Source organism: Diceros bicornis, chromosome 39, assembly GCF_020826845.1.
Source record: "Diceros bicornis minor isolate mBicDic1 chromosome 39, mDicBic1.mat.cur, whole genome shotgun sequence".
In the NCBI taxonomy this organism is placed as follows: Eukaryota; Metazoa; Chordata; class Mammalia; order Perissodactyla; family Rhinocerotidae; genus Diceros; species Diceros bicornis.
Genome location: NC_080778.1, coordinates 11,299,797 through 11,319,622, shown reverse-complemented (window position 1 = coordinate 11,319,622; position 19,826 = coordinate 11,299,797). Strand labels below are relative to the sequence as shown.

The following is a 19,826-nucleotide window of genomic DNA, read 5'->3' as shown; positions in this document are numbered from 1 at the left end:
TTATGTCAGTTCCTTTATTTTACAAATGAAAAAACAGACCACAGTGGTTAGGTCACCTGCCCAAGGTATGAGCCTCAGTTTCCTTGTCTGTAGAATGGGGGGAATATCGACCTCACAGTGGTGCTGTGACAGTGAGAGGTCAGCCAGCGCCTCATCTGCCACATGTGCCTGTTCTTCCTTCTCCACCCCCCTGTAGAGTGCGGGGACTCAGGTCTCCTGATCTTCGGGCTAAATGCTTTTCTGTTGCTGTCGACTCTGAGATCTAAGTGTTCAAGCCCGTATAGAGCCCCCCTCTCTCACTCTTATGTGCTCTGATATTTCATGTTTGTGAGTTTTGCTTCCATAGCTAGATGGTGAGCTGATTAAGTTCAGGGACCAGATCTTGTATCTTTATATTAACTTTATTTTATCTAGTCTTGGGCTGGTTGCTTGGTAAATGTTTTATAATGTTCATTTATTGTTGTTGATTAAGCCTGTGACGTTGTTGTAATTAGGAAATGAAAATATTTCTGTCCAAAAAAATCTTTATGGTTGTTGTGTGAGACTTTTGGCCAAGTGAGAAAATACTTTTGCTGGCTGTGTATGATGTAGATGTCTGCATTCTGCTCTCTCCGCCCCTGATTGACAAGCTGATTCCCCCCTATCTCCGGCTGCTGTTTCCTGCGTGGTCCAGGGCTAGTCATTTGTCAGTGCCAGGCACATTTGTGAGTGCTGCGTGCCACACTGCGACTCTCCTGTGTGCTGGAAGTTATTGAAGACCCCTCCACCACTTCTCTGTAGCCCCCAGCACGTGTTAAGAATTGGAAATATGTCCATTTGTATGGGCCCTGGGCCATCGGTTAGCTCTGGTCCCCGGCCTGGGCTCTGCCCCGGTGCACGGCCCGATGGACAGTCGGGCACGCTCTCTGTGCTGGCCCTGTCTGTTGTCGGCTGCTGCTCAGGCCCTCCTGCTTGCTGTCGGAACTGGGAAGGAATCACCTGGAAGTTATCCCTTGCATAGAACCCAGCTGAGGCTGGGCCACTGCCAGGCCTCTGTTCTCTCTTCATTTGCTGGCTGCATTTCACCCATCCATTTGAGCCCTTTCTATATAAAAACCACAAAAATGCCAGGGGATTATTTTTGCAAGTAAAAAAGATGGCAGCAGATGTGAAAACAGATTTACTCATCATGATGTAAATTGATATTTTATTTTCATTTTAGTTTAACAATATATAGGTATTCATGAAAATATTTGACTATAAAAAATTAAGAAAAATAACAAACTGCCATTATCTATTACAATCCAATTCAATTTAGTTTCTTTGGAAAGAACTTCAAGTTGTAAGTGAAAAATTTACTGAAATTTATGTTAGTGTTAAAATAAGCTTAAGTTTTAAGTAATAATCTGAAAGTCATATTAAATTCTGATTTACTGTGATCACTTATACCTGTTTTCTACAGAGCTAATAATTTTCAGGATATATGGAATGTGATAGTGGAACTAATGCACAGCTGTTTTGCCACATCCTTTATTTTTCCATGACAGTTATTTCTATGTTTCTTCTTTTTTGTAAAGCAAACTGTTTATATTTTGTATTTCCTCTGTGGTCATGACCAAGAGGGTAATTTCTTCACCACACCTAAACTTGTTTATTCTTGTATATGTGCTGGACCATAACTGGTTTGAATTTTCTGCATTGCTGTGCATCTGTGAAAAGATCCTGTTACCAGTGTTCTTGGTAAACTTCAGTGTGGTGGTATCACCTGAACTCTGTGAAAGCGACATTGGCAGGAGTGTGGGGACATTTTTAGCTACTTGTAACTCTGTATTGAAATGGTGTTTGTTAGTGTTTCAAGACAAATTTTATTATGTAATTATATTTGATGTATTGACTGTCATCCAAGATGACAGTGTTTTAGATGACACTGTTTTAGATGACTGGAACTTAGCTTTTTAAGAGCCTCAAATTTTCAGCTCTTTTAATGGAAAAATTTCCAAAATAAATAATTCCCTTGTTAATGAGAGGGCAGTGAATATAATAGAACCTGTAATTTACCATTCGGAGTCTTCTCTTTATTCTTCTGTGAGGACACACATTGATGCTTTTGGGAGGCGTTTGTGTGTTGGGCTTCTTCCTACATTTAATCATCATTCATGCAGCAAATATTGAGTTCTTTCCTAGGTCTGGAGATTCAATGATGGAGGCGTATTTCCTGCTCTCAGAAGGTTCGCAACGTAATAGGAAAGAGACCGGGACAAAAAGTAGAAGGCAGCCTGGGGGTATACAGGTTTGGGATCCAGACAGATCTCAATTCAAATTACAGGGTGAATGAAGTTGTATTAAATTCTGTCCAGCATTTGTGTGACCAGAGTTATGCGTGCGTGAGTGTGTTTATCTCTGCTTGTGGCAGTGGGAAGACATCCTGTAGTTTACTGGCCTATAAAAGAATACAATTTATAACATCATTGGGAAAGCATTATTGTTCCTACACAGGATCTTTTGTTCCTGGGGGAAAGGATTTTTAACGCTGCGTACAAATAAAAGCACTTCTATTCGATTGAACATACTTTATTGAATACTTAATGTATACTCTGTGCAAGATGTCTTGCTGAACAGGCGTTTCAAGTCCTTACCCTTAAGTAACTCCCAAGCTAGCAGGGAATATAGGGGCTCCAATACTTTGTAATATGGTGAAGAATTGAATGACCAACTTAAGAACGATAGAAGAGTATACTGTGCAGATTAAAGAAAAGAAGTCCACACCCAGTAGGGAAAAGCTGGCAAGGATGGATGGGGTGGGTGGTTTTGAAAATGCATCAGGAAAGATGGCTAAAATTGGAGAGATTTGGGATGCGCTTTGTAATCAGTGGGATAAGCTTGGGGCTTGGTGTACAAGCAGAAAGTACACTTTGAAAGGAGCATAATTTTTACAGAGGACAGAGGTGGAAGATAGGCTACGAAGACGAGTGTGGGGCGTTCTGTGAACGGCCCTGGACGTCAGGCTCAGGGTGTCCTCGGGCAGTGAATGAGGTCAAGTGACTGTGGCAAATATTATTCTTGGGGAGAACCCAGTTTGGTCACAATCTAGTATTTTCTTTATATGCTATTGGATTGGCTAATGCTCTTTTTTAAGATTTTTGTGTCTTATTTATGAGTGATATTGCCTTTAATTTTCCATTCTTGTACTCTCCATATCTGGTTTTGGTATCAAGGTATAATAGCCTCACAGAATTAGTTGTGGGTGTTAGCACTTTTTCTTTTCTCTGGACGAGTTTGTGTAATACTGGAAGGGTCTGTTCCTTGAATGTTGGTAGAACTTAACTGTAAAATATCTGGACTCGATGTTTTCTTTGTGGGAAGATTTTAAAGTACTGAGTCATTTTCTTTAATGGTTATGGCACAATTTAGACTTTATCTTTCTTCTCGAGTTAGTTTTGTTAAATTATGTTTCCTAGGAATTTGTCCGTTGCATGTTATCAAGTTTTTTAGCATTAAGTTTTTCATGGTATTCTTTTATCTTTTTAATCTTCACTGTATCTATAGTTACACTCCCTTTTTCATTCTCTGTATTGTTTATTTGTGCTTTTCTTTTCTTCATCTATCTTGCCAGATGTTTGTGTCTTTATTTTTCTTGTTTTTCGGTGAGGAAGATTGGCCCTAAGCTAACATCTGTTGCCAGTCTTCGTCTTTTTGCTGGGGAAGATTAGTCCTGAGCTAACATCTGTGCCCATCTCCCTCTATTTTGTATGTGGGATGCTGCCACAGCATGGCTTGATGAGTGGTGTAGGTCTGCACCTGGGATCCAAACTTGTGAACCCTGGGCCGCCCAAGAGGAGGACTCATACTTAAGCACTAGGCCACTGGGCTGGTCCCTGATTACTTTTTTTTTTTTTTTTTTTGTGAGGAAGATCAGCCCTGAGCTAACATCCATGCCAATCCTCCTCTTTTTGCTGAGGAAGACTGGCCCTGGGCTAACATCTGTGCCCATCTTCCTCTACTTTATATGGGATGCCGCCACAGCATGGCCTGACAAGTGGTGCGTCAATGTGTGCCGGGGATCCGGACCCAGGCCGCCAGCAGTGGAGCGCGCACACTTAACTGCTACGCCACGGGGCCAGCCCCTCTGATTACTTGTTTTTGAGTCAACTTCTGGCTTTGTTTAGCCTCTCTAATGTTACTTTTTCTTTTTTATGAATTTCTGTTTTATCTTTTTTATCTCCTTCCTTCACTGTCTTTTGGTTTATGCTATACTTTCTAATTGAACATTTAGCTCCTTAATTTATAACATTTATTCTTTCCTATTATAAGCATTTAAGGAAATAAATTTCCCACAAAGTACTGCTTTTTCTGTAGCTGATAAGTTTTGGTATGTAATATTTTAATTAATATTCAGTATTTTGAACTTTCTGTTATGATTTCTTCCTTGTTTCTTAAGTTATTTAGAAATGTCTTTGTTTACAAATTTCCAACATATAGTTTTATAATTTATATTTTTGTAATTGCTTTTAACTTAATAGCTTTGTAGTCATGAGATAAGGCCTCTATGACACTTACTTTTTGAAATATGTTGAGACTCACTTTCCGTGGTGAATTTTTGTAAATGTTCTTGTGTCCTTGAGAAGAATGTACACTCTGAATTGGATACAAGATTCTATGTATGTTCATTAAGACCAAGTTTGTTAATTGTGACAGTCACATCTTTTAATTATTTGCTTTTTTCTTTTAGCTTGATCTATAAGTAATTGAGAGAGCTGGTTGAAATCTCCTACTTTGACTGTAGATAGCTTATTTCTCCCCTTTGGTTTTTGCTTTGTATATTTCCAGGTTATTTCATTAGGTGTTTATCAGTTAGAGTTGTGATCCGCTCCAGGTGAAGAGGACTGTTGATCACTATGTGGCTGCTCCCTTCTTTATTCTGTGTCAACTGCTTTTGCCTTAAAATGTATTGTGTAAAATATTAATATAGCTACCCCAGCTTTCTTTTTTGGTTTCTGTATACATGGCATATCTCTTCTTCTCCTTTTATTTTCATTCTTAACGCAATCTTAGGTTTTAGGTATGTGAGGGCATGTAACACTGTTGTCTTCTTTAATGTAATCTGGTACGCTCTTAACTGGCAGGTGTAGGTCCTTTAATCCTTGATGTGTTGTGATTACTGATGTATTTGTACTTCTGCCGTCTCTTTTATTTTATTCTGCCTTTTGTTTCTTTTTCCTCTCTTCAGGAGACTGATTTGAGTCCCCCACATTTTTTCTGTCCTCTGATTTGGAAGTTGTGTCCTTTGTTTCTGGTCTTTTAGTGATTGCCCTGTGAATTTCGCTGTGCTTGCCTAAGCTAGTCAAGGGTCAAGTTAATCAGCATTTTGACCACCGTCCTGAAGAGTATAAGGGCCTTAGAGTACTTTAGCTTTCTGATCATCCTTCTTTCACCAGATTTTCTATTTTCCCCCTCAAATAGACACAGCTTAGTGGTTGAGCATGTGGACTAGACTCTGGCAGCCTGGTTTGAATCCCAGCTCTGCCACCTACCAGGTGACTAACATTGGGCAGTGCTTAAACCTCTCTGTGCCTCGGTTTCCTCATCTGTAAAGTATGGACAATGAAAGGACCTTTCTCAGAAGGCCAGAGCTTTTAAATGTCAAATGCAGTACCTATAAAGCATTTGGAACTGTACTTGGCAGTTAACAAGTGCTGTATAGGTGTTTGCTGTTATTGTTGTTCTTTTTTGAAAAGACATCGTTTAATTTTACCTACGTGTTTAACAATTTCTTTTTTTTGTTGTTTCTTCTTCTATCTTAGGCCTTCCTTCTGAGTCATTCTCCTCCTACCTGAGATATTCTTTAGAAGTTATTTTGTGAGGTCAGTTTTAAAATTTACCTTTTATTCTTTTTTCTTTTTTTTTTGGGTGAGGAAGAGTTGCTCTGAGCTAACATCTGCTGCCAATCTGCCTTCTTTTTGCTGAGGAAGATTGGCCCTGAGCTAACATCTGTGCCAGTCTTCCTCTATTTTGCATGTGGGATGCCGCCACAGCATAGCTTGATGAGTGGTGTTGGTCTGCACCTGGGATCTGAACCTGTGAACCCCGGGCCGCAAAAGCAGAGCGTGTCAGACTTAACCGTTACACTACGCGGCCGGCCCCATTTTATTCTTTTTAAAGTGTCGTATTATTTAACTCTAATGCTTAAAAGACAATTTTTTCTGAGTGTATAATTCTATGTTATATATCCAGAATATAATTCCATATTTTCTCTCAGTACTTTGACGATATTAGTTCGTTGATTTCTGAGTGCTGTTGAGATGTCTGCTGTTAGTCTAATTGTCGTGACTTTGAAAGTACCTGTCTTTTACTTTTGGCTGCTGTTCAGCTCTTCTCTCTGTGTTTTGCTAAAATGTGCCCAGGTGTGGATTTCTTTTTTTAATTTTGCTGAGGAAGATTCACCCTGAGCTAACATCTGTTGCCTATCTTCCTCTTTTTTTGGTTGAGGAAGATTAGCCCTGAGCTAACATCTGTGCTAATCTTCCTCTATTTTGTATGTGGGACACCGCTACAGCATGGCTGACAAGTGGTGTAGGTCCATGCCCAGGATCCCAGCCTGTGAACCCCGGGCCGCTGAAGCGGAGCACGCCAAACTTAACAACTAGGCCGCAGGGCTGGCCCCTGGATTTCTTTTTTATTTATCCTGCTTGGTGTATATTGTGCTTCTTGTATCAAATTCTATCATTATATCTTCAGATAGTTTCTGTTTTCTCTGTTCTGTCCTTTCAGAACTCCAATTAGATCTGTCCCCCTCAATCACTCCTCCATTTCTCTTAATCTTGCCTTTATATTTGTATCTCCTTGTCCCTCTCTGCTACAAAGGATTTCATGGGAAATTTCTTGAGCTGTTGTAGCCAGTTCATTAATTCCTTTTTTGGCTGGTGTTTCTACTCATATATTGCATGCTATTTTAGTAATCAGATTTTCCTCTGCTGAAAGTTTTATTTGGTCCTCTGTGGTCGTTTTAGATAGTGTCTTAGTGCTTGCTTTTTCATTCCTTTCAACATTTTAAACCTAATTATTTATTTCTTGCCAATCTGTATACCTGTTATTTCCTTTTCTTGTCTTATTACATTAGCTAGGACTTCCAGTACAATGTTGAAAAGCATTGGTGAGAGGGGACATCCCTGCCTTGTTGTTGATCTTATTGGGAAAGCTTTGAGGTTCTCACCATTAAGTATGATGTTAGCGCTACATAATTGAATACACTGTTGGTATTATTATTTTGAACAGACTGTTATCTGTTAGATCAATTAAGAATAAGAAAAATAGAAGTTTTGATTTTACCTTCACTTATTCCTTTTTCGGTGCTCTTCCTTTCTTTATGTAGATCTGAGTTTCTGACCTATATCATTTTCCTTCTGTAAAGAACTTCTTTTAACATTTCTTGTAAGGTGTGTCTACAGGCAACAAATTTCCTCAATTTTTATTTGTCTGAGAAAGTCTTTGTCTTTCACTTTTGAAGGGTAATTTCTCAGGTTCAGAATTCTAGGTTGGTGGTTTTTCCTCAACACTTTAAATATTTCACTCCACTCTCTTCTTTATTGCATGGTTTCTGAGAAGTCAAATGTAATTCTTACCTTTCTTTCTGTGTAGGTAAGGTGTTTTTTTCCCTCTGGCTTCTTTCAGGATTTTTTCCTTATATTTGATTTTCTGTAGTTTGAAAATGATGCCTACATGTGGTTTTTGGGCATTTATCATCCTTGGTATTCTTCGAGCTTCCTGGATCTGTGCTTTGGTGTCTGACATTAATTTGCGGGAAAATCCAGTCATTATTGTTTCAAATATTTCTTTTGTTCCTTTTTCTCTTTCTTCTTCTAGTATTCTTGTTATATGTGTATCTTTTGTAGTTGTCCCACAGTTCTCAGATATTTTGTTTTTTTCAGTCTTTTTTCTGTTTGCTTTTCAGTTTTGGAGGTTTCTATTGAGATATCCTCAAGCTCAGAGATTCTTTCCTCTGCTGTGTCCAGTCTACTAATGAGCCTATCAAAGCCACTCTTCATTTCTATTATAGTATTTTTGATCTCTAGCATTTATTTTTTGGTTCTTTCTTAGAATTTCCATCTCTCTGCTTACATTGCCCATATGTTCTTTCATGCCATCTAATTTATCCATTAGAGCCCTTAGCATATTAATCATAGTTGTTTTAAATTCCTGGTCTGATAATTCCAACAACCCTGCCATTTCTGAGTCTCGTTATGATGCTTGCCCCTGTCTCTTCAAACTGTGTTTTCTGCCTTTTACTATGTCTTGTAACATTTTCTTGATAACTGGACGTGATGTCCTGGTTAAAAGGAGGTGCTGTAAATAGGCCTTCAGTAATGTGGTGGTAAGGTATGGGGGAGGGGAAGAGTTCTAAAGTCCTATGATTACGTCTCAGTCTTTGTATATGTGAACGTATGTTTTTTTTTTTTTTGTGAAGAAGACTAGCCCTGAGCTAACATCCATGCCAATCCTCCTCCTTTTGCTGAGGAAGACTGGCCCTGGGCTAACATCTGTGCCCATCTTCCTCTACTTTATATGGGACGCTGCCACAGCATGGCTTACCAGGTACTGCGTCGGTGTGCGCCCGGGATCCGAACCTGCGAACCCTGAGCCGCTGAAGCGGAGCACGTGCACTTAACCACTGCGCCACCGGGCCGGCCCTACGTATGTTTTTTTTATTCTGGTGAAAAATGCATAACATAAAACTTACCATCTTAACCATTTCTAAGTGTACAGTTCAGTACTGTTAATTGTATTCACATTGTTGTGCAACTAGTTTCTAGAACTTTTTCATCTTGTAAAACTGAAACTCTGTACCCGTTAAATAACAGCTCCTCTTTCCTCCCTCCCCGTTGCTCTTGGCAATCACCATTCTACTTTCTGTTTCTATGAACTTATCTGCTTGAGGTACCTCATGTAAGTGGAATCATACAGTATTTGTCTTTTTGTGACTGGCTTATTTCACTTAGCATAATGGCCTCAAGGTGCGTCCCCGTTGTCGTATGTGTCAGAATTTCCTTCCTTTTTAAGAACAAATAATATGCCTTTGTATGTACATACCACATTTTGTTTATCCATTCATCTGACGTGGACACTTGGGTTGCTTCCACCTCTCGGCTATTGTAAATAATGCTGCTATGAACATGGGTGTGCAGATATCTCTAGAAGGTCCTGCTTTCAATTCTTTTGGATTTGTGGAATTGCTGGATTGTGTGGTAGTTCTATTTTTATTTTTCTGAGGAACTTCTGAACTGTTTTCCATAGCGGCTATGCCATTTTGCAATCCTACCAACAGTACATAGGGATACCAGTTTCTTCACATCCTTGCCAGCACTTGTTTTTTTTGTTCTAACCATCTAGTGAGTGTGAGGTGATATCTCATTGTGGCTGTGTGTGTGGACATACGTTCTCAATTCTCCTACCAGCATTCTTCTGAGTTTTTCCAAATCACTGTGTTTTCTTCTCCGTGGTCTTTGTCCATGCTATTCCATTTGCTTGGAATGCCTCCTCTTGCCTCCACCACCCCGTCGTTCTCATATTTAACATCTCCTCTTCCTTCAGATTGCAGCTCTCAGAACACCATGTACCTCTCCTTTGTGGCATTTGTCATAGCCGTAATTATTTGATTAATGTCTAGTCTTCACCACTTGACTACAGGTTCCTTGAAGGTAGGACTGTATCTGTATTTGCTCGACATTGTCTTTTCAGCGCCCAGCCTAGTGCCTGGTGCATAATAGCAAAATTGATAATAATCACTAATACTGTATAGCATTTACATGTGCCAGACACTGTTTTTAAAAATTAAGATATAATTTACATACAGTAAATGCACCCTTCTTAGTGTACAGTTCTATGCATTTTGACAGATGTAAACGGTTGTGTTTACATATCAAAATATGGAACAGTTCCATCACCCCCCAAAATTTCTCTGTGCCCCGTCTCCCTTTTTTTCCTGTGTTTCTTTTTTTAATATCTAGTTATTGAGATATAATTAACATATATTGTGTAAGTTTAAGTTGTACACGTGATAATTTGATACACTTATATGTTGCAAAATGATTACTATAATGTTAGTTATCATCTCCATCACCTCACATAATTACCATTTCTTTTGTGTGATGAAAACATTTAAGATTTACTTTCTTGGCAACTGTCAAGTATATAGTACAGTATTGTTAACTACCATCACCATGTACATTACATCCCCAGAACTTGGATCTCAGTCGTATAGTGGGCCTTTGCCTGTGGACTGTCTTTACATGTTTTTCTCAGTTTCCCCCTCCCCCTCTCAGATGGGACAGGATGGCTAGTGTGGGCTGGAGTTGGGTATTTCTCTTCCCTCTGGTCAGTTAGGCTCTGATAAAATCCCAATTGGTTAGGCCTGGTTAAATAGTTTTTCCTGAGGGCAGACTTTGTTCAGAAGAACAGAGTCTGCTCTGGTGTGTTTCGAAATGGTTCCTTTTCCCCTTCCCCTGCCAGAGCATGAGTGGATTTTTCTTCTATATTTACTGTGAGGATCTAGTGAGCTCCTGGAGGTAATAACTCACAAAGGTCTGGGGGGCCCCGATGGGTGGGTCCCCCTGAAGTTTCTCTCTCAGACTTGCCCACCCTGAGCCTCCAATAATTCATCAATTACAGCTGGGGTTTCCCCACCCTGGGACTGGTTCCCATGGAGGTTTCAGCTCATTGGCTTCTGCTCCCGTGAGTGTAATTCTTTGTTTTAGCCTTTTGTTCTATCCAATTTTGGGGGCAGTGGTTTGCCCTGTGACTCACTTCTCTTACGGATCTAAGAAGAATAGATTTTTCTGTTTTGCTCAGCTTTTTACTTGTTGTTAGGACAGAGTGGCAATTTCCGGGCTTTTTGTATGCCAGACGGGAACCCAGAAATTCAAACCTAATTATTTTAAATTCTGTTTATGTTCATTTCAGTTTCTGAAGGCCTGGGGATCTACATTTGTTGTTTCTACTGAGAGCTTGTGATGACTTATTTTCTTTGTACGTTTGGTAATTTTTGATTGGTAACTGATTTTCCGTTGAATTGCATCTGTGGGAATCCTTAGGTTCTAAATTGGGAATGTTTTCATGCAGACAAGATTTACACATGCTCCAGCCTCAAACCACGGAGCGCTAACGGTCGGAGACAGCGTCAGCCTCCGTGATGGCCCAGTGAAGGCACGCGACTCAGGCTCAGTCTCTCCACCTTGAGGTGGGACCAAAGTTTGGAATTCTGATAGCGGAACCAGCTGTCTGGTTTGCCCAGGACTGAGGGGTTTCCTGGGATCTGGGTCTTTCAGTGCTAAAACTGGGATAGTTCTGGGCAAACTGGGACAGTTAGGTACCCTGATTCTGATTCCAGTGCTTATATCAGCACTTGTCCAGACAATTCTGGATGAGTATGTATCTTATATTTGCATTTGCTGGATAACTCTGGCTTCCTCATGTGTTTATTTGTGTGTATGCCTTCCTTGGAGATTTATCATACTTTCCTGTAAGTCCAGCAAAAATTATGTTTGTTGTAATTTACCCACTGTCTTGTTATATAGTAGTGGGTAGGCCCTCCAGAGCATCCTGGAAATGTAACCTGTAATTTCACTTTTTACTTAAGTTATTGAGAAAGTGTTACCATGTCCCTCTGTAGTCTTCTATAATATAATTACTAGTGGTTGCACAGTATTCTGTTTTATGTCTATACCAACATTTACTGAACCGGTATCCCATTTTGGACATAAAGATTATTTCAGATTTTTCCCTTATAAAAATGCATGGTGAAAATCCTTACAGCTGAATCTTTGCACAATCCAACATTATTTCCTTATGGTAAATTTCCAGAAGTAGAATTGCTGAATCAAAGGTTTGCAACATTTTAAGTCTTCTGAATTATATCACCAAATTGGCCTCTCATTTCTCTACACTCTACACGACGCTGGGAATTGTCATTTTTTTCAGTCTTCGTCAATTTGATAAATGAAATGCTCTCCCTTTTTAATTAAGGCACATGACCAGTGAGCCTCATAGATGGTACCACAGCATTTCAACATCTACGTATCAGGTCTAGATCCTCTCTTAGAAGTATCTAGCTCCCACTCTCTTTTCAACCTACTCTCTTTTCAACTAGTAATCAAGCTGTTTGTCTTGCAACCTCCATGCCCTCCTCTCTCTGTGTGGATAATTAGATGTTCCTGTTCTTAGAACTGGCTGTTGAAATCAGGCACAGAAGTAAATAGGGAGAAACTTTCCCTGAAAATGTACCTTTATGCTGTTCTCTGAACACAGCAGTGGACTCCCAGCTTTCTCCCTAGAATTCTTTTACTCCCCTGGTCTGCAGGGCCTGTGGGTGGTTGACCCAGGGTTTGGGTAGAGAACCTCGTTCATTGATTGTTTTCCTTGTCCTTAGAAGACTGTCTGGGGCTCTGTACCATACTTCCTACCTTATCGAACACTTAATTAAATGCAGTACTGGTGGGCACTGGCGGTGAGGTGAAAATTGGAGTTTAGGAGTTTGTGGTTTAGTAGGTATGATGAATTACAAAGAAAAATAGCTCTACAGCAGGCAGAGAAGACCCCTGCCACGTGAGTCTGTGCAGTGCCTCAGTGTGCTGCATCTCAAGGAGTTGGTGCTGTTCTGAAGAAGACAGAACTTTTCTGTGGAATGCGTCTCTAAAATTCACGGTGCAAGTCAATGGGAAAATGATTTGATAGTAACACAGTTGTGGTAAGAGTGCATCTTTTGAATATGCCTGGGCATGACCGTGCATGCATATCTTTAGTTATTAGCATCTCACTAGCACGTTTTGAGAATTAAGAGCTGGAGAATGAATACAGTAAATATGTTAAATCATTGTTAAACCCCATTCTCTTTGCAGTGGTGTTTCCTGTATGCAGATGTTTCCCTTCTTATGTAGGTAGCCACTTGACAAGTGGTTGCTGAGAGTATCCCTACCTTAAAAGGCAGTCGTGGAAGGCAGATTTGAACTAGCCTCTAGGCAGCTATTGAAACTAATTAGGAACCAGTTAGAACCGCCTGGGGCTCCGTGGATATTTGTGGGTTGTGGAAAATTCCCCAGGGAAAGGAGTGACTGTAATTAGAGGCAGGTCATGGTAGTTACTTTAGTTAAAAAGAAGCTGAACAGAGATCAGGACCTGTTGCCATCTGTGGACAGGGGCAGTGAGGGGAGGCCTGGGTGTGGAGAGAGCCACCCTCCCTCTAGCGTGGGTAGAGCTGGATCTGACACAATAGACAGCCAAGGCAGCAGAGTTGCCCTCTGAGGAGAGAAGAGAAATTGGGATGTGTTTAATTTACATCATCAATCAGGAAAACTCATTTCCCTCTCCTTTCTTCTCTCCAGCCCCCAAACAAGTCTCTAATTAAAAGCTTAATCTTTAGGCTGTTTGGAATATTATATTCAGAATTTTCTACTGTATTTTTCTTCCTGCTTTGCATTCATCTAAGAACATCTGTATATTTTTTCCCTAAATCTACTTTTTGCTTCTCATCTCAATCTTCTGCTTAACCACTGTCTTAAATTTTTATCCTTTAGAAAGAAATAGAACTTTATCCTGAAGTTTTCTCTTATCTCCAATCATTACTGTTAATATGCATTTTCTTTGTGGATACCTTCTTAGCTTGAGAACTAAAATAGCATCTTTGGTACTTTATTGGGATTTTCTGGATTTGGAGAGCACTCATTAAGGTTGGATAAGTAATTTTAAAAATTCCTTCTTAATAATTGATTTAAATTCTCTAAAAATCCCAGAGGACTGGTGTCTAATATAGTTCACAGCTTGTTAAACCTGTTTACTATGAGATATATCATACACGTGGAAGACTATGTCAGACAAATGGGTTGTAAAGAATAATTACAGAGGGAACCCCTGTAACCACCACCCTGATCAAGACATGGAGCATCGCTGGCAGCCCAGCAACACCCCCGTGTGTGCCCTTCCTCATTCACAATCCCCACCCCACCCACCCCCAGGTAACCACTATACTGCTCTATGGTATATTTTCCTTGCTTTTTAAATTTTAGTTGTACTATGTATGCAGTCTTAACTGATAAAATTAGTTTGGCCTGTTTTTGAACTTACGTAAATGATTCATATTATAGGTATTCTTTCATAAGATGCCTTTGCTCGATGTTATGTTTATTAAATTCATCCATCTTGTTCTGTGTAGTGTTCATTTACGTTGCCGTATAGAATTCTGCTCTTTGAATAGACTACACTTTATCTGTTCACGTTGGGTTCAGTTTTTGGCTAATGTAAGCGATGCTGCTGCTGCGAATCTGTGTATCTGTTCCCTGGACTACTTTTGAAGAACGTGTCTAGTTCACATATTTAGGAGTGGAATTGCTGTTTACAGAGTATTCACATCTTCAATTGTACTAGCTAATTCTAAACTGTTTTCCAGTGGTTGCATTCTTACAACGTTTTTTTTTTTGAGGAGGAGGATTAGCCCTGAGCTAACATCTGTTGCCAGTCCTCCTCTTTTTGCTTAGGAAGATTGGCCCTGGGCCAACCCGCGTGCCCATCTTCCTCCACTTTGTACCTGGGCCTACACGTGTGCCCATCTTCCTCTACTTTGTATGTGGGACGCTGCACCCGGGATCTGAACCCGTGTACCCCGGGCCGCCGAAGGGGAGCATGTGAACTTAACCACTACACCACTGGGCCGGCCCCTCTTACAACTTTTAATGACTATATTTCTATCAAAATTTTGTGAATGGAAAATATCTTTCCTTATTTATTTTATCTCTGATCTCTAACATTAATTCAAATGAATTAAAAAGTAAAACAAACCAAAAACGCAATTTTATTCCCCCCACTAGTAGATTTTATCCATGTCGGTGGAAAATAGACATCAGATTATACAAAATAAACTGTAGGGAAAATAACTCTGATTAGAAAATAGAATATCTCACTGGGGACAAGAGAGCCAGAGAATGCAGCACAGGGGCCTCTTGCATAACAGATGTTCCGGGAAGATTTGCTGGTTGATGAATCCAGGGGTGTCTATAATACTATGGCATTTTCTTTTCTTAACATTGTACCGTTCTGCCCCTAAGTTGTACTTCCTGAGTTCTGGGGCTCCTGGTTTGCCATTAGAACTGGGTAGTGTGGACAGTTAGAGTGGGAAGCATCTTGTAAGTTTACTGACTCCCAGGGCATGCTCACGTAATTAATTCAGTCAGGCACATCTATTAGTATTTGCTTTAAGATTGTAATCTCATAAAAGCAGGAATGGATTTTTCAGTGATTTATAGGAATAGTCTGAAAATAAGCTGTAATTACCAGAAGCTGGTTTGGGCCAGAATTCAAAGGTTGGCATTGTTTATTCGTAAAGAAAGCTCTGGGATTGCTCCTGGGCCTGTATTACAGTGTTCAGAGTAAAAACATCATAATGCTGAAGTAACGAGTATTTACTTTCAGTCTGTTATTGAAAGACTTTGTATGAATAGTTGCTTTTCTTAATTTACCTGATTTTTTAAATTGAGGTGAAATATACATAAAATTTACCATTTTTATCATTTTTAAGTGTACAATTCAGTGGCCTTAAGTACATTTACATTATTATGCAGCTATCACCACTGTCCATCTCTGAAATTTTTTCATCATCCCAAACTGAAACTCCTTACCCATTAAATAACTCCCCAGGTGCCCTAGTCCCAGCCCTGGTAACCACCATTCTACTTTCTTTCTCTATGAATTTGACTATTCTAGGTACTTTATATAAATGGAGTCATACAATCTTTGTCCTTGTTTATCCAGCTTATTTCACTTAGCATGATGTCTTCAAGGTTTATCCACGTTGTAGTATGTATCAGACAGAATTTTATTTCTTTTTAAGGCTGAATAATATTCCATTGTCTGTTTATACCACATTTTGTTTATCTGTTCATCTGTTTATGGATGTTTGGGTTCCTTCCACCTTTTTGCTGTTGTGAATAATGCTGCTGTGAACAGGGTGTACAAGTATCTGTTCCTGCTTTTAATTGAATAGTTACTTTGTAATCTTTCTATACCAAACTCCTTTCTTAGTGTTGATTTGACAGTGTACTTCCCTTAGAAGCTAGTTATATCCTTAGTAATCAGTTATATCCTCATTTTCTCATCCTCAGGAGAAAATAAGACAGAAGGAAGGGAAGTGTGTAACATCACCCGTTTCTGTTTATGGCAGCACTAAAATAGGTGCCAGACTCTCAGGAATTAGGATACTATGATAGTGGTTTCTTGTTGTTAGATTTTTGTATCCATTATCCATTTGAGTAATAATAAAGTAGCATGTCATAAATATCTGCCTTATTTGTTTAGCATATATGGTGTTTTATAATTTTTAAAGTTTGGTTAAAAACCATAGCAACATATGTAAAACTTTTATCTGTGCTTTTACTATGGAAATTTATCCTACACACTTTAGTATAATAGTTATTTAAGGCTTACATTTTGGAGAGTTAGCATAAACCAGTGGTTTTCAAACTTTTTGGTCTCAGGGCCCCTTTATATTCTTAAAAATTATTGAAGACCCAAAAGAGCTTTTGTTTATGTGGGTGTTAGCTATTCATTTACCATATTAGAAATTAAAACTGAGAAATTAAAAAAAATTACTAATTCATTTAAAAATAATAAACCTACTAAATGTTAGAAACAATGTAATTTTTATGAAAAATAACTATTTTCTAACTAAAAAATTTACTGAGAAGAGTGGCATTATTTTACATTTTGGCAAAATATCTTTATTGTCCCACTCAGTGAAAGATAGCTGGATTCTCACATCTGCTTCTGCATTCTGTCTGTTGCAATGTGCTGTTTTTGTTGAAACGTATGAAGATCTGACCACACACAGATATGTAGTTGGAAAAGGGAGGAGTATTTCAATAGTCTTTTCAGATAATCATGGATATTTTTCCTTGATACTATATCAAAACTCAACAAGTGGTAGTTTCTTAAAAGTTAGTAGCAATATAGAGCTTTAAATATATCAGTGAATTTTTCATACTTGGTTATAGTAAAATCTATTTGTCTTTCTTGCACCTCGAATGGCTGTTTTACTGAAGCATAATTTGTGTCATCATGCATTGGTCGTTTGGAAAATATTGGTTGACCAAGTTATGTGAATCTTCCAAATATTGACATGTGGTGAAGTATGAAATACAGTATAAAAAAATTCACATTTATGAATATTACCTCCAGTCACATGAGGAATGTCTTTAAATATTGGGGAGCTATCAAGCTCATGTGATAGATGCTGGTTTTCCCAAAATTCTGATTTTAACTCGAGAAGATGTCGGCCAAAGACCCAGGCCCGAATTACCATAATTTGTCCTTCATTCTTTCCAGTAAACAGGGTATTCCATGAAAAAAGCAACTTGTGCAGCTTGCAACTTAAACTATAGCACAAGTGCTTTTTCTCAGGGTTACCACTGTACCTCAGTAGTCAGCAGAAATGCGTTGTGTGTGCTTGCTCTTCTGAAATACGGAATATGAAACAGCCATGTATTCAATGGTTGATATTTAATAAAATTAATAGTTTTTACTGCTGCATTAAGAACATTATTTTTTTAAAATTATTTTATTGAGGTCACGTGGTTTATAACATTATATAAATTTCAGGTGTACATCATTGTACTTTGGTTTCTGTATAGCCTGCATTGTGTTCACCACCAGAAGTCTAGTTGCCATCTGTCACTGTACACATGTGCATCTTTACCCTTTTTGCCCACCCTCTTCCCCTCTGGTAACCACCAATCTGTTCTCCTTATCTATGTGTGTTTGTTTATCTTCCACATATGAGTGAAATGGTACGGCGTTTGTCTTTCTCTGTCTGACTTATTTATTTCACTTAGCATAGTACCTTCAGGGTCCATCCATGTTTTCACAAATGGCACGATTTCATCTTTTTTACGGCTGAGTAGTATTCCATTGTGCATGCGCACGTGTGTGCATGTGTATACCACATCTTTATCCAAGGAACATTCTTAAGTGAAGCTGGCGTTTTTTAAAAACCTGATGAGGACTGGTGCATTTCGGTACCAGAGCCTTGATTGGGGTTATCCAGCAGGCAAATTGATCCACTGTTGCTTTTGCACCGTTGATACAATTGTCAACACAGTGAAGAAGGCAAATGACTTAGTATTATTATGAAAATAATGCTGACCTTATGGTACCCTGGGAGAGTTTTGGGGAACTGATCGTTTACATTGTATTTTGTGTGGATGGTTGAATAATCATGGATCATGCTCTTACATAGTTGAAAACCTGTGTATGTATAGCTGATTCTTGAGAGGTTGCTTCTGCTTTTCCCATCTGTGACGCTGCCCCCAGGCCAGGATAGGGAAGAAGGTAGTGGCATTAGCATTTTAGGAGGAAGAACATGGCGTTAATTTGAATTTTATAGCATTTGTTTTCACTTTTTTCCCTCAGGTACAAGTGCTTCCTGAGAGAATTTAGTTGTTATGATTTATGGGCACATACAAAATATATATACTGTGTCTCATCTGAATTAGGTATCCCAAGGAAATTACGTGTGGCTGCTGCCTTGCTCCTGCCTGCCTCCTCCTCCACACTTCTGTTGAGTACCTAGTTTATGCCAACCTCCACGCCAGTGGTGAGAAAGATGGGTTTCCGGCCTCTAGGAGCGTAGAGAAGAGCCTTAGGATGCAGCGTGATGAACGCTATTGCAGAAGTTAGTACGAGGTGCCCTGGGAGGCTTCATGGGAGAGATGCTGTTTTAGGTGGATTTTAAAAGAAGTGTTGAGGCCTGACTTGGGAAGGGAGTGGGAGGCGTGGAGACATGAAGGAGAGGAAGAACACAGTACTTCGGGGACAGGGAGTGGCTAGATGCAACGGTGGTAACACAGGCTGGACATGGAGGCTATCGCAGGAGAGGAGGAGAAGTTGAAATCAGATCGCAAAGGGTCCTCCTGGAACTTAATCCCATAGACCAGTGGTTCTCAAGGCCTGGTCGCCAGACCCACAGCATTAGCATCTCTTTGGAACTTGTTAGACATGTACATACCTAGGCCCAGCCCTAGACTTTCAGTGTCAGATGTTTTGGGTGGGGCTAGGCTGTTGGTTTCACTAGCCCTCCAGGGGGCTGCCTGGGCGGGGAGAACAGTCCAGGCTCTTCAAGCAGCCTTGAATTTTAGAAAGATCAGTCTGAGGGCCCTCTGGAAGGTGGGATGGTGTTGGGAAGTTAGGGACCGATTTGTCCAGTGCTTTTGTGGATGTGATACGGGCCTGGACTGAAGGCAGTAGGAAGGACAAGAGGATGGATTGCTGGATAAGATTCTCTAGGACTTTATTGCTGGTAGACAACTTAAAGGCTGAGAAAATAGCTGTGCTTTGCTCTGCAAACTGCCAGCAATCAGGGATGGAGGGGTTTTAAAGGCCCTTGCTGCCTTGTGTCTTCAGGGAATATCTTTTACTGATAGTGAAAAAAATCAATTTAGATAACTTTTCTGAGCCTCTTTGGTCTCCTTTTTGAGGATGCCTGCGTAACCAGGATGACGGCCTCCACAGGGGTAAAGTTGCACATTCAGGGCCCAGAGCCTTAGAAAGGACAGCGTGGTGGAGGAGAGTGGAGGCAAGGATTTCCCTCAGGTGCGCCCGGCCACTCGCAGGTTTGGTAGACGGTACATGGCATTCGAACTCCTCATGTTGTATGTTGTCTGTAAGCTGGCGAGGTGTACACTTTTTACTGTTGGAATTTTACCAGTCAATGCAGTCAATAGCTCCATTTGATAAATGTAGTGTAAAGATTGGTCTCCAATTTCAATTACAGCGATTATTCAGAACCTTTATTCTTCAGAATTTTAAAGTCTTTTTTC

The 19,826-nt window shown here is 39.7% G+C and overlaps 1 protein-coding gene across 1 annotated transcript in view; it reads left to right on the top strand.

Annotated features, from left to right (window-relative positions):
• TULP4 (TUB like protein 4) overlaps nt 1–19,826 on the top strand; it is a 227,455-nt gene that overhangs the window by 39,586 nt on the left and 168,043 nt on the right.